The sequence below is a fragment of the Zonotrichia leucophrys genome, chromosome 14 (assembly GCF_028769735.1).
Source record: "Zonotrichia leucophrys gambelii isolate GWCS_2022_RI chromosome 14, RI_Zleu_2.0, whole genome shotgun sequence".
NCBI lineage: Eukaryota > Metazoa > Chordata > Aves > Passeriformes > Passerellidae > Zonotrichia > Zonotrichia leucophrys.
Window position 1 is genome coordinate 8,266,232 of NC_088184.1, and position 19,447 is coordinate 8,285,678.

General features: G+C 45.0%; 1 long non-coding RNA gene across 1 annotated transcript in view; it reads right to left on the reverse strand.

Annotated features, from left to right (window-relative positions):
* The window catches only part of LOC135454320 (uncharacterized), a 107,994-nt gene that overhangs the window by 33,157 nt on the left and 55,390 nt on the right, over window positions 1-19,447 (reverse strand). The window contains exon 2 of the long non-coding RNA XR_010442073.1: window positions 15,118-15,265. This is a non-coding gene — a long non-coding RNA (uncharacterized LOC135454320). The remainder of the gene's footprint in view (window positions 1-15,117; window positions 15,266-19,447) is intronic.

Below are 19,447 nucleotides of genomic sequence, written 5' to 3' on the forward strand. Positions count from 1 at the left end.
TATAAATGCACCCCCCTGAGAGCCTCTACAAATATAGTTACTGTCCAAGAGCATACATCAAGGGATTTTATAACTCTTCAGTGATTTATGTCACTCTATAGCACTGAATAGTGTCTAGTTCAAGCCTTCCAAACACAAGGAACAGATGAATCTTTAAAATCTCATGAGGTAAAAAAAAAAAATCTATATTTTATATTATATATTTATATTTTATGGTGAGTGCTAATTTAAGTGCCACACAGTTATTTCTCCTTGGATTTCTAGCTGCAGTTCAAACAGGCTTTAGTATTTTCATTACAATTCAGTATGTTTATTTAGCATTAAAGCTGGCTGAACTATTCATTACTAATTTAGCCTACTTATTTATTTTTATTTATTTATGGTAAGTGAATCTTCACCGAATAAATCCTAGTTCTCCTCCCACAATGTTCAGACTCCAACAGCATTCCCTGGAGAGAATCTGGGAGGACGATTATTCAGACCTACAGTCTGTTCACAACTATCAATTCCCCATTTATTCTTTGTGGGGTGTGCCTGAATGCCTGAGTGTTTGCAATGCCTCCTAGGAGTTCCTGCAAACACATGTCTGGAAATAAATTCCCATTCACTTGTGCTAAAAAATTAAATAATTAAAACCCAAAAATAAGGAGAAAGAAAATGTAGTCCTCCCTCTCACACCCTGTCCAAGCACTCAGATGATCAGTGTGAGAGGAAATCACATATTTTCTGTGACAAACCACGAGGAGTTCCTGTCCACAGCAAGCCTGGCTAATTCACCTGTCACTGAATTCAATCCTCACTTGCATATGTGAGCTCACTCCATCCCTGCTTCCTTCAAAGATGGAAAGAGCAGAACATTTTACTGGGATTTTAAATCTCTGAGAACCCCCTGCCCTTGTGATGACTGCCTTCCAGTCTGTGCCAGCAAGGACATAAATAGCTGAACTCTGGTCCCCATTCCTGCAGGGAAACAAAGCCCAAGAACATTGTGTGCTGCAGCATCCCTGTCTCTGGGGCTGCTGCTCCCTCTTGCAGACTCTGATCAATGTGTTCTGCTCTGGATAATGTGCTGCAGTCTTTCCTTGTGTCCCTCTGAGCACAGCCAGCTCTGTGGGATGGGAAGGGAACCCAGGCACACACTGCAATCAGCCTCAGTGACCCTGGTGCTCTGCTGCAGGTATGGCAGTGCTGAACACACTCTTTGCTGCAAGGGAGATAAAGCAACACTACCCACAGCAGCCCTTCCTGCTTTGCTTCCTCTCAAGCCAGCAATTCAGGTTTTTCAGCAGCAGTAGAGAGTTTTCACTTTTAATTTACCTCCTTCAGCACTAGCTAAATATTCCATTTTCCTCCCCTGCTATAACCAATAAAAGCCAAAGTGAACATGCTTATTTCCAGTATCTGACACCAACAGTAGAAATTCAGCTCATCTTTTCATTCCTGCCACAGCAGAAGGGAAAGGTTGTTGAGACGTGGCTTCAGGCAGCAGGGCTTTCTCAGCTCTAGGCGTGTTCTGTTGAGACTTTCTCATTCCCTGGAGACATCCTTAAATTCCCTCTCACCAACTCAGTCTCTGACCTTTCAGTGAACTAACTCCCAGATTTAAAAACACCAAGGACTGGAATATACTCAAACACAATAACAAGTACCTTTCCCAGATGTTATCATGGCAAAATCTTTTTCAGTTATTTACCCTTGCCTTCTTTGGCTCACATTCCTTTACTGATCCCCAAAAACCAAAGAGTTTTAACTGCTCACCTTCCACCCCATATGCCTCCCTTTTCAGTAGTACAATTTTTGTCTCTGATAATACATGGGGCTGTGTATCAATTTTCAATTTTAGCTCAGTACCAGTCCCTTTCCTTTTCAGGTTCCCAGCCCATTCATCTTCAGCTGCAGTGATAATATTAACCTGATGGATAATCCTGTGCAGCTCGGGCTGTCATCACCCATGCAACACCACCATGGTGCCTGAAATGCTCCAGCAGGCAGCAGTTTCTGAGGCTGTGACCCTGAGCACTGAGGATCCCCCACTGAGGGCCCCTGGGTTTGCTGACCCTCAGTGTGCTGGGTCACTGCCCAGGGAGAGGTCACACTGCCCCTGTGCTCCACAGCAAGCTGAATGTCACACCACACGGTTATTGTTAATGCAAGATCATCTCAGGCTGGTTTGTTCCACATCCCAGTCCCAATCCAGGCTTTCATCACAAACTCCACGAGTCCTGCCAAGATTTCCAGATGGACACTTCAACCTCAGTCACTCATGGGTTCTGCTGCAGCCCCACACATTTTCCACATCCTTCAGTTAAAAATCACCCTCTCTGAGATGTGCCACGTCAGGATGGCATCCCCAAAACCCCTGCCCCAGAGCAGCTTCTGTTCTACTCCAGTATTATTCAAACATGTGAAGTGCATCAGGGCTATCACTCCGAGAAACTTTCCCTCTGGCCATCTTCCTCTGTGGCAGAGCTCAGCTCATACAAACACACAGGAAAATGCTGCCTAATCTTTTTCATACTTCCAGATGTGTTGGAGCCTTTCAAAACTCTGCTCTCTCATTCTGACCACTGTCTTTTTTCTTTTTTTTTTTTTTACAGCACCACACACTTACTCAAAATTTACTCATGGCCCAATGTGAAGGATCATTTTTACTCCAAGTAAGGAATAAAATTTTTACTCTAAGTAAGGTTTCTAATGCCCCCTATGTCTGACAAGCTGCACACAGTGATACCCTTGCTGATAGCTCAGGGGGGCTCAGCAGCAGCTCAGAGCAGCCCCTGTGCCCATACACCTGCCCTGGTCTGCTGGTCCCTCAAGAACAGCAGCCCCTGGGTCACCCCACCTGAGGCAGGAGCCCAAGAGGTCCCACCCTGCAGCCACAAGCCATGGAAGCCCTGCAGAGCACAGCAGGCTGCAGAGACACATCTTCACCATCTCTAGAAACCACTGCTTTCATGTTCTGATGGAGGATTAACAGCTCAAAAATATTGGGTACTGTCACAGTTTGAAATTGTAAAATCACATTAGATTTGTTTCCATTCAAAAATTTTTTCTTTTCTCCAAAATAATGGGAAACAGAGTTTGTCATGCTGTCAAACTGCACAGCTCCACAAGAGCCTGTCAATTTTCACCCACAGTAAAAGCCTGATGCTCCGTGGCCAATACCTTCACTCTCTCCCTCTTGCCCCATCACATGGTTTTGCTCAGGCTGCAGAGCAAAGGGAGAGCTGTGACTCATCTCCAGAAGCCTTCCAAGAAGCAGTTGATCATCTTGAGCTGAGAGTCAGTGCTGTGAGGCCAGCACTCCCTTCTCCTGACCAGAGTGTGCCTGGGAGGCTCTGACTCACGCTCAAGTCAAGAGGGTTCAGTGCACAGCTCTCCTTTCTGCAGGAAATGCTTCAGTGCAAGATCCCTGCTCCCTTATGTGTGCTTTTTAAAGCACCTCCTTTAACACTGCTCCACGGTGTTGTTTCTGATCCTCTTCACCTCACAGAGGGTTTCAGATCACAGATATTCATGGCTAAGGACCGAGCAAAGCAATCCCAGACACCAAGGGCACTGTGAGAATGTGCTCTGCCAGGGAGAAGCAATGGCCAGAAACAATGCTCAGCAAGGTCTTGTGGCTTTCAAGAGCTGCTCAGCACTTCCCTGCTTCAGTCGCCCTTTCTGCCTGTGGTGTCCAGGATGGACACTTGGGATTTAGAGAAGAGAAAGGCTAAGAACAGTCTTTTCATTTCCTTCAGGTAACATTTCCTTCAGTGCATGTTCCATGTGACCTTTACATCCGTGACAGAATTAAAGAAACCCCATCATTAAAACCAACATCTTTATGCTGTCTGCCTAACCAACATGAGTACTCAAGGCTTTTTGTCCTAAGGACACTCTCAAGAACAGCAATATTCCAGCCTGGTGACTGGCTTTGGTGCAATTCTCAATGTGTTCTGCACCATCCATGGGACACAGGACCTTCCCTCTTCAAAAGCACAAGAAATCTCAGATAAATTCTTGCTTTCCTTAATTACCAGTTAGAAAATAGTCTTGAACATCCTTCTAGGACAACAAATGGAGATTCATGGCTGTATAAACCACTCAGTCTGCATACTGTAACAGAAACTTCATTTTTCTGACACTAACAAAGCACCCCAAGATGAGTGACTTCTTTAGGAAAAGCATGATGCTTCTTGCAGATAATTTTTTCATGAGCAAAAAGAAGAAAAATAAAAAAAAAAAAAAACAACTGCCTTGGTCTAACTTCATATTGCATTTGCCAGGCGTAATTTTGGTATAAATTTGGATCCAGCTTCACCTACAACACAAATCTTTTGAGACTCCTGCAGACATTTGCAACCCCATAAGGCAGTGGTAGAACTCTGGGGCAAATCTGCCCTGTCCCCAGCATCAGGAGCCATCAGTGCCAGGTCTCTTTCTGCTTTCTGGGTTTGCTCTGAGGGCTGGGAGGACGGAAGCTCCCCTGGCCCTGGGCAGTGGCCGGCAGCCAGGGCACAGATGGGCCTTTGTGCGCACGGGGAAGCCGGAGGGACTCTGCAAAAGGCCTCAAGTCTTGAATAATGCAGAGGGTGAGAAACGCTTTAAACAAAAATAGTTTCTGACTAAGACTTCTCATGGAGCCTGGAGCACAAACCTGCCAGCCCCAATCTGTGTCTGAGTCCCCTCGCGGCAGTTCCAGTCCCGGCCGCTTCCTGCGGGCTGGATCCGGAGAAGCGCCGCAGAAACAGCAGCCTTTGATCTCCCCCTCCCCACCTCAGTATCCCCCACCCCAGCACACAAAGAAGCCTTTATTTGCTAATGAAAGGCAGGAAGCAGACTTAAATTAATCAAGTGAAGTCTCTCTCCCGTTCGTATAAAGAAACTAATTCTAGTTAAACAGAGGTTATGCCGTTCTTCTCATTTCGAGATCCAACAACTGTACAATTGGAGTGCATACCAATGAGTGGCATTATCCCTTCTTTCCCCAGGACAGCTGTAATCCCAATCCTATGAGCCTCACAACAGGCACACTCCCAGGGGAGGGCAGTGCAATGGCACTGGGTGGCTGCAATTAATGAATTGGCAGTAGGGCCAGCAGGGTTTGGGTCTCGCTAAATCAAAATCCTGTTACATTTGTTTTGACCTGGAGACATTCCCAAGTATTTCCTCCACCCCAGATCAAGCTCCAAAGGATTTATTACACTTTCAGATGCCATACCCTTTCTTTCCTCTCTCTAAATAATTTGTTTCCAAATTGTTTGCAATCCCAGCCTGGGAACTTTGAAGGACAACTGCAGTGAACCACTTACAGACTGGTTGCAGACATGCACTGAGGCATATTAGGCATCTTGGTGCTTTTGTTTGCATGTTTTAAAGGCTCAAGAATTTTTCTTTTCTATTTATTGCCTATCTATCTATCTCCCCTTAAAAGAACCCAAAATCTTAGAGTAACTTTCTTTGTGTAACCCTGATATCTCTAACAACAATAATAAATTTCTTACATCTATTTTCCTTTCAGACCTCTTCTAGCTCATCAGTGCATACTGGAATTGTAATCCTAAATACAATTCCAGTCTTAGACTTCAGTGAAAGTGGAAATTCTGGACATATTCCTGAGCTGGTCATTGAAAGAGACAGCAGTTTGCAATTAAATGAAGTGTTAATATCTTTATGATATCTGGCTCCAGCTCCCAGCTGTCTGGCTCCTGAACAGACTGATACTTCCAGAGTCCTTGCTCAAGGTGCATTCTCCTTGCACAGGCAGTAGATACTGGCAATGTCAATACAGTGCCTGTAGCAAGAAACTTCTTAGATAGCAAAGCACATCAATTCCAACTCTCCTAAATGGAGGGCTTAGGAGCTTTATACAGTCCTGAACTGCTTCTGCTGTCCTTAGCATCTTTTAGCTGTGTGGGAGTCTGAGCTCTTTATTGATTCAGGGGTCATTGGGAAATTTAATTTTGACATTTCCAAAATAGGCCAAGGAAGCTATGGCAGAGGAGGGTCAAGGCACCCCAGCTACTGGGTAGATCTGATAAATGAGGACAATTCTGATTATCATCATGACCAAAATACTGCCCACTGCCCTTTCCTTTGGATCTACTGCCTGCTCCATCACCTGCAAGCTCCACTGGGAGGGCTGTGCTTGAGTACACAGCCCCTACACTACTTAGAGACTTCTCACTCTTTGCAGGGTAGAAAATACATTCTTGTTTTGGTTGGCACATTCTTACTCTCAGTGTCTGTGTCTCACCCTTCCCACTGTTGTGCCACTGTTAAAACACATTTGCTCACACCCAGCAGTCCCTTCTGGAGCTGCTGTGACCCTGGCGAGCCCCAGCTGGTGCCCCAGCCCTGTCTTACAGTCTGTCCAGCTGAGGAAAGCGCAGTCCCAGGACACAGCTCAGCAGCTCCTGCTGCCAGGCACTCGTGGGGCCCGGACCTCCCTCCCCAGGAGGCCACCACAACCCACCATGTCCTTGTGTTCAACCCAAATGATGGGAATGACCAGAATCCGTCCCTGGGAAATTCTCAGGCCTCAAAATCTGGCTGTGACTTGAAACACAAGCGAATGACATTTCATTTGTGACACTGATGAAATAAAGGTCAAGGAGATGAAAATGTTTCAACAAGGTCAAATTTATACTGGGAAATTTTAATCCATTCCTTTTGACTTTTATCTGACAGATGGGCTGAACTCTTTAAACATTGGTGATATAATTCAAAACTCAGCAACCCATTCCTGTTTCCTATGTAGGACTCAGCTGCCTGTCCTGTAGCCCTTCCCCAGATAGAAACACCTGACAGGCCATGGGTGAGGGGCATTTCCCAAATCCTGGCTCTCTATAGTAAATAAATGTCTGTTATGATGGGAGAAAGGCTGGTTTACAAATCTCACACACTCAGGGATGGGCAGCCCAGACTGCACCTGGCTCCTGCTCTCTGCAGCAGGTGACCTGGGACAGGCAGAATTACCCTGAGGAAGCCTTTGGCTCTCTGTTCCCCAGTCTGAGTTAGGTGAGGGCACTGGTGCCACTTCCAGGGCCAGGCAGGCTTGGCTCTCTGCAGGCTCATGGAGAGTGGTGACCTCAGGAACTCCAATGTGATTGCAACAACCAGGATGGCAAAACTTCACTAAAGCTCTTCCTCACTTAATCTAACACAGGGCAGAGGTGTCAAAACCTCCCAAAGAGAGACATTTTTCAAATCTTTAGGGGATATCTAGAGTCCAGCACAGGAGTTTGTAGCTGTCTCAGACCATGACGTGCAGCCATGAAGTTCCTGAAGTGTCTGAGACACGCAGTACTTGAAGGTATTGGGGGTTAATACTTTGCAGAGTGGAGGCAGTATTTGATAAACACCACCTCTGACAGACAATCCCATCACAGCTGGGGCTTAGAGGTTTGTTTTGAAATGAGACTCAGAGCCACAACATACAGAAAACACAAGCTCTGAGCAATAACACTTTGCAAGATGATAGGAGGAAAAATGGCTTTATTAGCAAATAAAGAACAGCACACTCAGCCAGATGTTATTTAGGAGACCTGACCTGACAATTGATATATTGATACCTGGTTATTGCCAAAGCAGGGGAACGCACTGGGATATCTCTCTTTTGCATGCAAAATAAATCAACCGATCCCCACAGAGACATCAGGCATGGTGGTTTGCACACAAGCAGCAAAGGCAGAGGGCTCAGAAAGGAGTGAGCACTGCAACAGATACACTGCCCAGCAGGATCAAACATTCCAGCAGCACTCATGGGAGCTGGTGATGATGGAGAATGGGCAGGGAGACAGAGAAGTGGGCCCTTGTGGTGCTCCAGAGGAACACAGTGTCACTGAGGCACGAAGGACAAGTGAATAATGTGACAATATAAAAAGGAAATCATGCCCTTAGGTTGATGATATGCTTATGTGTGTGGGATGACCCCAATGAATATTGCTAATGAGCCAGCAACACTGCAATGTTAATTAATTTGGGATCTAACAGTAAAGTAAAATAATTAGGTCATAAATCTGACATATTAGAGCAGTCAGATGGTGAAAAATAACAAATAACAAATCAAATCTACTCAAGGAAACTTCAGCATTCTGTAATAGCATGCCACGAAAAGATCAGATTAAATGTGGTTTTAGCTGAGAGGCAGAAATGTACTCTTCTAGGAGATAACCATGTGTTCCCCAGGTGAACTGATGATAGCTGGAGAGACCTACAGGGTGTGAGCACAGCTCCTACCCTGCATTCTTGAGTATTCCAGTGTTATTCTATCAATCTCCTCACAACAGCAATAGAGTTAGTGCCAGGGTACAACTGCAGCTAAAAAGTGAAGCCAGAGTTAAGAGCTGCTCAGAAATACCTTCTGCTGATCCTACTGCTCCAACCACCGCTCCAAAAACCAGCCCAGCTGCCCTCATCCAGCAGCTCAGTTGTATGAAAGTGCATTAAGCAAACCAAAAACTTGCAGTGATGCTTTAGAGTCAGCCAATACAGATTATCCTGGCTCCAGCAGCCTCAGTCAGGCTCTGCCTCTCTGTTGAGATAACAAGCTGCATACTGCTTATCTGCCATTAGACATATGGCAGCAAGAGACCTGAGGAGAACTCATCCAGACTGCACAGCACATCATCAGCATCTTGGATAATGAGAACAAAATGGGGTGCCAAGGACAGGAGGGTGATGACAACCAATGCAACGTTTGCTCACAACCAGAAGCCAAAGCAGCGCCGAGCAATGCAGGGGCCTTTGGAAGCAAACACTTTTTCCCAGTCATTCTGAGGCTCATAAAGGCAAAGTAAGGATGGTCTGGGAAAGAGCTATCATAAATTGAATGCTCAAGTCTAGGCTAAATCCTTTCCAGCCCATGTGTTGCACTGCCCAGTGATTTGGCTGTGTCCGCTATTTATGGAATATTACCATGGATGGATGTCCATGCTCATTTGACAAAAGCTGCACCCACTAGAAAACATCATTACAAGAGCATCATACACAGATTTGCTAACACCCTGCCTGCCAGAATGTCTCCACATTACAGAGTCTCATTTTCAATTGACAGAGAAAAGCATTCAACAGAACACAGAGCAGAGAGAGAGGAGCAAGACTCACTGAGAGTCCTTTCATGGCCAGGGGGAGCCAGTGGGGAAAACTTCAACAAATCCAACTATGATTTACACCTCAGTTTTCTATTAGAGGATAGATCTATTCACAATCCTCTCTCAGAATTCCAGCAGCATTTATAAATTCTCTTTACCCTTCTCATTCAAGTAACTGGACATGAAGTTTGAAGGGTATTTTTCCCCTTGCAGCATCCATCACTGCAGCCACAGGAAAACCTGCAGCTGAATAATTGTCTGAAGCAAGAACTACTCCAGGTTCCAGGCTGGTGTCTCAGTAATATTCATGGCATGGTCTCTTGTGTTTTTCTGGCTGAAGACATCTAAAGTATATTATTTTTGTATAACTCTACCACTACAGAAGTGCAGTTTCCTCCAGGACAGAAGGCTGCAAACAACCAGATCAAAGACCTCCACAACAAACTGCACATCCTACAGGAGCATGTACAAGCTGCCTGGGAAAATTCCCTGTGGGAAAATCCTTCACCTTATGCAATGAGAAGTTAATCATCCCTTCTGGGGCAATGCACAGGGCATATTTCAGTGGCTCCATGGAACACAAATATCAGGAAAGGTCCCTCCTTGGTGAAAAGCACGGGTACCAGCTCTCTGGATTTTAGATGAAAATATGCAGAAAAAGAAGGTGCAAGAAACCCTCTCCAGAATAGCACCTCAGGCCCAGGAATATTCATTTTCACAGAAAGCAGAGTACTTGGCAAGACCAAAATTGCTTGGGAAGGATTGAGTGTCTTCATCTGCCCTGGTGTCCTATGGCTGGGCTACTTGCTTCAGGCTCTTTTAGGAGCAGTAGAGGAAGACCAGCTTTGCCTGAGCCAGGCTGAGGGACACTCATCTGCTGGAGACCTCCACACACCTCAGGGAAGAGCAGCTCCACCAATTTATTGATGCTGTGAGCTGCCCCAGCCCCCAGTCCACAAACACATAGCCAGGGCTGCCTGACGTTGAGTTTTGGTGATTTGGGTCAAATATCTGCCCAAGATCAGCATCTCCTACACACAACCTCAACTGCAAAATCAAATTCAAAGGTGTCAAGACACAAAATGTAACTGAAGGCCCAGATTTGTTGCTATGCACTGAAAGGTACCAGAGACAGCAGGAGAGCACAAGGGGGTGCAGCTGTTAATGCACCAAGGGGTCTGGGACAGAGGGGCTCTGGCAGGGATGGAGGGTGAGGTGACCCTGAGCAGCAGCACAGGAAAGGAGCAGCCAGAGGGATGGAGCTGCCCCTCAGGGCTGGGCTGGAGCCCTGCCAGCAGCCCCACAGCCCAGGACAGGCTGTACTGCAGTACCTGTGCTCACTGGGGTTGGCAGGCATGCTGGGGAGCTGCAGAAACGGCTTCAGGCTGTGTCTGTAAACCACTGGCTTTGTGAATGCATGAGAGAAGGGCTAAAAAGGGAAATGTCTAATAAAAGCAAAATTTGTCAGAGCTTTTAGCAAAGCTTGGAATCAAGGTGTGAATCAAAATACCAAGAGAGCAAACAAAACCCATCCTCAGACATTCCCCTATCAGAGCTAAAGAAAGATAAATGTGTTTGGGCTTCTCTTGCACCTTGAATGAGCACTTTATCTGGTAAAGCTGTGTTTGGGGTCTCCTTGATTTTGCCATCACTCAGGAATACCATCAGCAGAGTCCTCCCAGCTCCAGCAGCCCCTGCAGCTTCCCCACAGCACCCCCCACCTCTCTCCATGTGGCAGCCACACCACATCAGCCTCTTCATCTCTATGGGACTCTGCAAATCTGCTCACATCCAACTGTAAATACAATTACCTCCATTGTGCACTAGGGAATGGGCTGGCACCTTCAGATACTCCCTCAGATCTTAAAATTATTTATGGCTGTGGTGAGAAACAGGTCCTTCTCCACCGTCCCCAAGGGCTCCTTCTGTTTTTCCAGGACCCTGTCAGCCCATGGAGTCAGCAAAGCCTCCTGTCACCCTTGAGCCATGGAAGAAAAGCATTCAGATTTATCGAAAACAAAATATCTGCTGGAAATTTTGGTACTGGAGCTGGCAAGTGTTCCTGCTCTGAAAGGCCACATGAACTTGGGTAACATGTATAACATTTCCCAATATATCCTCTGTAGTCTTCTATTTCTGTTGCCAAAGAGATAAGGATTTAATTTTAGCCATTGAAATGTTATTACCTCTCCCAAAACACCAATTAATAATTCCCTGCTTATTCTAGCAGAAACCCTAGACTGAAGTTTCCTTCTACCATCTTCCTTTGAGCATTTGTTCCTTTTTTTCCGCTTGTAAGTAAAGAGTTTTATTAAATATTTTTATGCCTATTTATAGGTCAGGCAGTGAGTGCAGACCCAGGTAAGGACCAAGTGGGGAGTCTGTTTAATTGCATTCTCTGATGCAGATAAAAAATATTGGGGGAGCAGGTCAGCATCCCTCAGAGTTCAGCACTTGTGCTCCTGGTTTTGGCCACTGATGCAGCAAAGGATGCACCTGTCTTCAGTCCAGCTATCAGCACAGCCTTTTTCTTGGGCATATCACCTGTTTTGGTCCCTCCTCTCTCCACAAAAATCATCATGCACACAGTAATGCAGAATACAAATTACAGCCATTCATCCTTGTCTTTGGGTTTGTGTCGTGTGTTGAGCAGCAGAGCCTCTAACCTGGCCCAGGTTCAGTGAGGCATTTTCCTCCCTGAGCAGCATCAGGACCCTGGCAGTGCCACAGGCACATCCTCTGTCCCCTCTGCCAGGCCAGGCTGAAGTGTCATCCCTGAGCTGAGCACAGACACCCTGCAGCCCCAGGGGCTGTAGATGGACAAGAAAGGAGCCTCCAGAGCCGACCCTGAGCTCTCACGCTCTGCTCTCCCTCCAGAGCCATCCCTGAGCTCCCACACTCTGCCTGTTCTCTCTCCAGAATCATCCCTGAGCTCTCACACTCTGCTCTCCCTCCAGAGCCATCCCTGAGCTCTCACACTCTGCTCTCCCTCCAGGGCCATCCCTGAGCTCTCACACTCTGCCTGCTCTCCCTCCAGAGCCAAAGCAAACCTCGTGTGCCCCACAGGCTGCCTGGACACCTGAGATGGGAGGAAGGCAATCACACCCATGCAGACCACACCCTAAATCACAGACAGGACCTGTGTCCCCTGAGTTTTCCCACTGCAGTTTTGCCATAAGCAGGAATAAAGTGCAGCTGCAGCCCTGCAGGGAGCACCTGCACTGCCCTGCCCATGACACCCACAGCACACACACCAGGGTGCAAAAAGCCAGGCTGGTGCTGATCCCACTCCACCTCAGCCTCCCCTGTTCCTTCTGGCTAACCTCAGCAGCAATGAAAACCAAATGCCACCAAGTATGCTTAAAAGTCTCACATAAAAGAGACATTAAATGATATTCTATTTAATAAGATATATGGAAAGGAGCAATGCTGATTCATTCCTCAGGTGAGGAAATTTCCCTTTAGGAATTTTATATTTTGTTGATTTGGATCATAAAAGGAATAGTTATATTTTGTTGATTTGGATCATAAAAGGAATAGTTTTTAGTGCAGCAATGGACAGGTAAAACCAAAGCTAAGATCTACATCTGATCTAAATAATATTTTCCCCATTATTTCCTCTGGAATTTGTTTAACTCCATCATATTTTAGGGCTTTCCATTATTGAAAGCCATCACATTGAGTTATAGCAATTGGGGGAATAGCAAAGTGCTCACTTGCAAGCAGCTCTGTAGAAGATTATGACAAAAGGCAGAAGAACATGCTCAGGACGTTTGATGAATAAAAATGGTGAGGAAATTTTCACCACAGTTTCATCTCAATAATGGTATTAATAACTAAGTGTCCATTAGAATAGCAAAAAGAATCAAATTAGGAAACTTGAATGGCATAATTCCAAGGGATAAACAATATTTTGACTAAAACCTGCCTTATTAAGTGGCTCTCAGGTCATTTCTTTTTACTCCTCTTTCAGAAATTATCAGATACTGTTCTAAGTTGCACAAGTGCTGCTCTGCTCTTCTGGACAATAAGCAAAGCTGATTGTGAGGAGTCAGCACCTTCATTTACTCCAGATTAACACTGTTGCTGTTAGAGAAACCAGATTTATCTCTATGCCAAATAAGTTTGTACTTATTCATGAATCTCACTTTCATTTCCTGACAGCAAAATCAACACAAACTCCCTAAAATATTATGACAATCTGTTGGAAAAAAACATCCTAATAATGTGATGTACTGCAGACCAGACATGTTTTCCTACAAAGGCTCCAGGAAATACACTGCCTGTGGGACACAAATATAGGGTGGGAGGGCATCAGCTCAATCTGCCATTTACCAACACACATGTCCAAAGCCAGTTTTAATTTGGAATTCCCTAGCTTCTTAGGCTGAGGATTATAAAGCATTTCTGTGCATTTTCAAATGCATTTTTAATTTACTTCAGTGAAAAATGTGACTAATGCCACCAGAATGGCATTCCTGACATTCCTGCACATTGGAAGAGTGCAGCTAAGGTGTTGCCTGGGGAGCAGGGTTAGGGAGAGCCAGCCCTGCAGGGAGGGCCATAATCCACAAAAGCAAAACCAAAACACACAGGAGTGCTGGTAAAAGCAAGAGACAACAACTGTTGGAAGAGATACAGCACCTGGTTGGTTTTGTCCATCTCATATTTTCTGTTTAGATCAATTTATTCCTCTGGAAAACTTTGGGAGGAAGTTTTGTCCAGTCTTTCACAAAAAAATTATCCAGAGCTGTGATATATCACTGAGGTTGGGGGATTTTTTTAACCAAATACATATTTTAGAAAGTTGTTGGGATCCTTCTCACAACAAATATTTGCTGTGTCTGAGCATTAAGAATAAAATGTATTCATATGCTGAACACATACAGACAACACTTAATATGAAGTTTCTTTGCATAATACAAAGCAGTTCTGCTGTCTTTAATGAATATTTCAGCACTGATTGAGGTAAACAAAACCAGCTTCTGAAGGACAACAGATTTCACCCTGTGTTAAAAATCTCTCTTCAATGCAAAACTGCACCCAGACTATGGTGGGGTTTTTATAATTAGTTTTCTTTTAAGGACAAAGTTTTTCAATATCTTTCTGAGCCTGAAGTGCAGGAGCCCGGTGTGTGTGGTGTCTCTCAGGGCACTGTGCTCACAGCCAGAGGGGCACAGTCAGGTTTTGGGCCAGAGCACAAGTTTCTAAAAGCAAAAATTGAAGCATGGAATGATTTACATAAGCCACTAAACCCTCTGGCAACCCCGTGGAAGTTAAAGTGACACAAAAGCTTCAGGCAGCCCTGCTGACAATGCCACCCTGTTCTCCCCTGCACCCAGGTACTGCCCACCCAGACTCTCCAGGAGCTGCCAAACCCCAGTTCTGGAGGTGTTTTACAGTGAGCTTGGAAAGCAGCTTGGAGAGCTGTAATCAATGGGCAGGATGGCAGTTTGAAGGCTGGCTCCTGGTGACATGCATGGATCAGCTCCATAGCGCTGCTTTCCTTGGGAAAACTATTGGCCTTGATAATGTGTCACTCCTAGTGACTACGGAGAGGGGTTATGGGGCCTGGTGCACCCTTTTGTATACTCAGGGAATACTCAGTGGCCTCAGTGTGTATCACTGGATGCACAAATTCCTCTCCTAGCCACAAGCCTTAAGCACACACTCTGGTTTAAGTGCATAATCCTCATCCCTCTGCTCTTTGGGGAGGGGAAGGAAAGCAAATGCATTAATGACCCAAAAAGCAAAGTGACAGAATATGTTACTACATGGTTCTTAGCAAAAGAATTTGTACATGGCATGAAACCAAATCTGCCATTAGTAATGAGTGTACATGCAGCTACATTGTAAATCACAGCACTGGAGAGTAAGCAAGGAGCACAGGGCAAACACTGGGTTTCAAGAAAGAAACTCTAAATCCACCTCCAGGAGGAATTAGATTAAATAATAAAGGGAACTGTTACAAGACACTGAAAACAGGCTAGTGCTGGGGTTGTTCTTATACCTTGATATAATTATTTAATACCAGTACCTTGTCCAATGTGTGGGATTTAGGCATTGCTGAGCCTTTCACTTCTCAAAATCCACTTCTGACTATTCCAAGAGGCCACACTCACTCCTGTCCACAGCTCACAGCTTCTGCATGGATGAAGATCAGCCAGGATCAGACCCTTGTCCAGCTAAATGAGATTAGAATAATGGCATTGTTAGCACAAGGCTCCCCCCACAACTTTTAGGTGCTCTGGATGGATGTGGTCAGTGATTCCCACACCAGGGAGATACTGAAAATGGAAAAAGATATTTTCATTCAGAAATAAACCAAAACATGTTCTGAATGTTGGGGGTAATATCAGACCCTGTGAACCATTCGTTTCACAGTTTTGAGATTCAGCATCTGTGTTTTGCAATATGTCAGTGCTAAATTCATCGCTGAATATTTACATTATTTTCCCATCTCCTGGTAAGCTAATAGCACAGATACAGGACAGGAACAGGCTGCTGTTAGCAAGTCATGGCATGAATTCATCTTTGATGAAATGCAGTTGTTCAGAGTCAAGCTGTCTGATCACAGTGAGGACAGACATTTCCATTGCACTCTTTCACAAAAGATTATTTAACTCAGGAGGATGTCCCTATAAATTATTCTTAAAACTGAGATAGGAATTACTTAATTGGTGCACTGGCATGCATTTCAAGAAAAACAAAAATGAAAAAAAACAAAGTGAAACATACACTATTTCAGCTGATGGAACAAGAGATTAGACAGTTTTAGGAATGAATTTCTGAGCTGCAATTACCTATCCTAAGCCCATTCTTGGATATAACACCTGCCAAAGGGCTGGAAGCAAAAATGCAATTATGTTTTCTGCAGGTAATGCAGAATTCACTATCCACTTAAAAATATAAACAAAACTTATTTTATTATCAAGTTCAAGCTACAGAGTGTTTGCCTACTTTCATGTTGAGTCCAATACTCTAAAAAACTTTCTGCTGAAGACCTTGACAGCAGCAGGAATTTAAAGTGAGAGGGGTCCAGACTGTGCTCTGGCTTTTTACACTTTGTGCTGAAAGGATGAGAGTAGGACTCAGACCTGCTCTCCCTGGCACTGTAACTTGCAGATGGGCAAAGCAGATTTGGTTCATTTCACAAAGTGGGGTCAGATCTCTGAAGGGCTCCTGCTACATCACATCAGCTGATGGGCGAGCAAGGAGCCAGGAGAAGGAAAGAATTAAAGGTCCATGGTGTGAGGCAGCATTTACACAGCACTTTCTGAAGCCTTTTCATATAAGATGAAAAGGGGGTGGTTTTTTAAGATGAGTTTTTCTTGTTAACAGTATTGATTAGCAGTATCAGATTTCTATTCTGTGGTTCATTTACAGTGAATTTGCTGAACCATTTCCACAGCCCTGCCCCGTTCCACAAGTTGTGCAGTGCATTGTCATTGGTGAGCTGTCCCCCAGCCCTGTGTGAGCACTCCTGTGAGCACTGGAGGGTGGCTGGGCCACCTCTGGCCTCCCCCTGCACTCTCCCAACACCCTGGTGTTGGGTTTTACTGCCTCTGTAAATGCCAGCAGAAATGACACCTGCTGCCATATGGAAATTCACCTTGCAGTGAAACATGGGCTGTGTGTTTGGTTTGGATGAGCTGCCACCACAGTAACAGAGAAGAAAAATATATTTTATATATATGAGCTTGTTTTAATGAGCTTGTTTGTAAGTAGTAACTGTTTTATTGGCTCTTATATGTATTGCCAACCCTTTAATTGATGTTTTTGGATTGCTGCAGACTGCTACTGAAGGTAAAACATAGTTTTAAGTATTTTAATATTGTAATCATGGAAAAGATTGCCATGTTATCATATGAGAAAATCTGCATAATGCAGGTGATGATTCTGCTGTGGTCTGCTTTCAGCAGCAAACATTCAGTGTCTGTTCATCCTGAACCAAAATTAGCATTTTCTATGGACTCAGCTATAGACACTTCTGGTGTTTACAGTAAAATCTTAACATAAAACTGCCAAAAAAAAATGGAGAAGGACTTTGGACAATTTTCTGAAAGTCAAGAACTTGCTCCATAACTTTTTCTTTCAGTCAGACAAATACAGATTTAGGTAAGAAATAGAAATAAGCATTGTGCCCATGTACACTTGTGCATTCATTTCCACCCTGGTTTGGCTCCAGATGTCCCAGACTTGCAGCTCACTAAGCTGTAATTTACTTGTTCCCTTCCCTTCCCTGCAGGGTTTGGGATGTTTTGAAGACCTCCCAGCTCAGGAGTTTCACAGCTGCCTGGGAAGTTCAGGTGACCACTTCTGATTAAAGCTGACACTCAAATGCAATCTGCTGTAGGATTTCCTCAGGTGTTCTCCTTCCCTTTGCATCCCCTCCACTCCTCAGATGCCAATCATGGCTATTTCCCAAAAAAGGGAAGCACTCAGCTTACATGGCAGTAATGGAACAGTTTTCAATCTCAGTTAACCTTTACAGCAGTAACACTAATTTGCAGTCTGTTCATACTGAATGCTAAAGTCTCTCTGTTTCCTGCTCTGAATTTCATTCTGTGTCAATTAGTGCTATGAAGTCAGTCTAATAATGATGTATGGTTAGCACAGGGCTGTGTCTGAGAGCTGAGAGGAATGCACAGAGGACAGATAATTGAGATGGCGCCATCAAAGCTGTTCAATGCTTTGTTGAACTTAAAGGGTCTAGAAACGTGCTATAAAAATATGTTTTGACATGGGTACTGATAACATTTAGATGTTTCCAGCAACTCTGTAGAAAATAAATAAAAAGGTTCAGCTGCTTTAAATTTATGCATGAAGGTGAAAGGACATAAACCTGTTCAAGCCATTGCTGTATTTGCTTTACTGAAGAATGATGTGCAAAAAAAATCCCAACCAATAATTTCCAAGATTGCTACCAGGCTTATTTACACTAACATGCTGAAAGCAGCACACAAATGAGCACAAGGTGATGCCTACCATGTCCTCTGGCTTTTTCCATATTGCATCCATAAACTCCTGCTGGAGACTGACAAGAAACTCTAATGAGCAAACCTGTCAATGTGGGCTCAGTGGAGTTTGGCCACACGAGGAGCTCCAAAGGCAGTGGGAGGCAGGGCAGTGAGCTCCCTCTGCCAGCACTAGGGATGCCTGGAGCTTTGGACAGGATTCAGCACAGCTGATTTGAGCCATCAGTAGAGCAGAGCACATCTGGAGGAGGAGTGAGGACAAGAACACACGTGGCTGGTTCTGGATGAGTGATGTGCTCCTGGGGCACATCCAGCCCCATGGGAACCACCCTTGTGCCATCCTGGCACCACTGCCTGGGGTCAAACACTGCAGCCAGCCCCAGACTGACCATCAGAGCATTGCTCTGGTGGGTCCTGCTGTCCCTGGGGTCACACCCTCTGGAAGGTGACAGCAGGAGCAGGTCAAGAGGGTGATCTTCACTCATACGATGGAGAAGCAAAATAGGAAAGCCAAAGGGTCCATCCTTTTACTTTCCCCCTGTCAGAGCAGCCCTGGATCTGTTCCCAGATGACTCCTGCAATAAGGATCCCCATTCTCCCCATAAGGGGGGTGCTGGTGTGCTCACAGTGAGCCCTGTGCTCCCATAGCTCACCCTGCCTGGAGCAGCCAGCACAGAGCTCGGTGCTATCACTGCTCCAGGCTCCCACTGACTCTGACAGCACCCACTGACATATCCATGGGCTTGGTGGCACATCAATCTTCATCTTTTTTGGCAATGGCATGTTGCATCTTCCAGAAAGAAAAAAAAAATCAAATTGCCTCTATTCCTCTCCATTTCTCCTTTCATTTTTAAGTTGTAAAATAACTGGTGGAAGTCAGCAATGACCCCATGAGCCTCCAGAGTGCAGCTTTAGGCTTTCCACCTCAGGAAAACTGTAAATGCCTGTCTGTAGATGCACACAGAGCTTAAGGAAATAATGGGGAGAAATTAGACATTAATTAGCTTTAGAAGTAAGAGAGAGGAATGCAGCTGAATGGCAGTGATGCTGCATCACTGAGATCCATTAAAAACCCAAATGAATCTCAATGTCAGCCAACGCACTGCCATAACAAATGAACGTGGTGGCAAAGGGTAGGCTTTGTTGCTAAGCTGACAAAAATAAATTAGTCACCTGTCAGTACTTGCTTAGAATTTACAAACACATCAGTTTTTGAGGGAAGAGCAGAAAATAGTCAGCATATTTTTCCATTAGAGCGCTGTGCAGAGAGAACTGAGCGCTTTATTTTCATTTATGCTGTAACTCATCCCCTGCTGCACAGTAAAAGCCTCTCCTGGGAGAGAGGCACTCCTCACCTGCAGGGCACAGAGCTGCCCCAGCTGGGGAAGC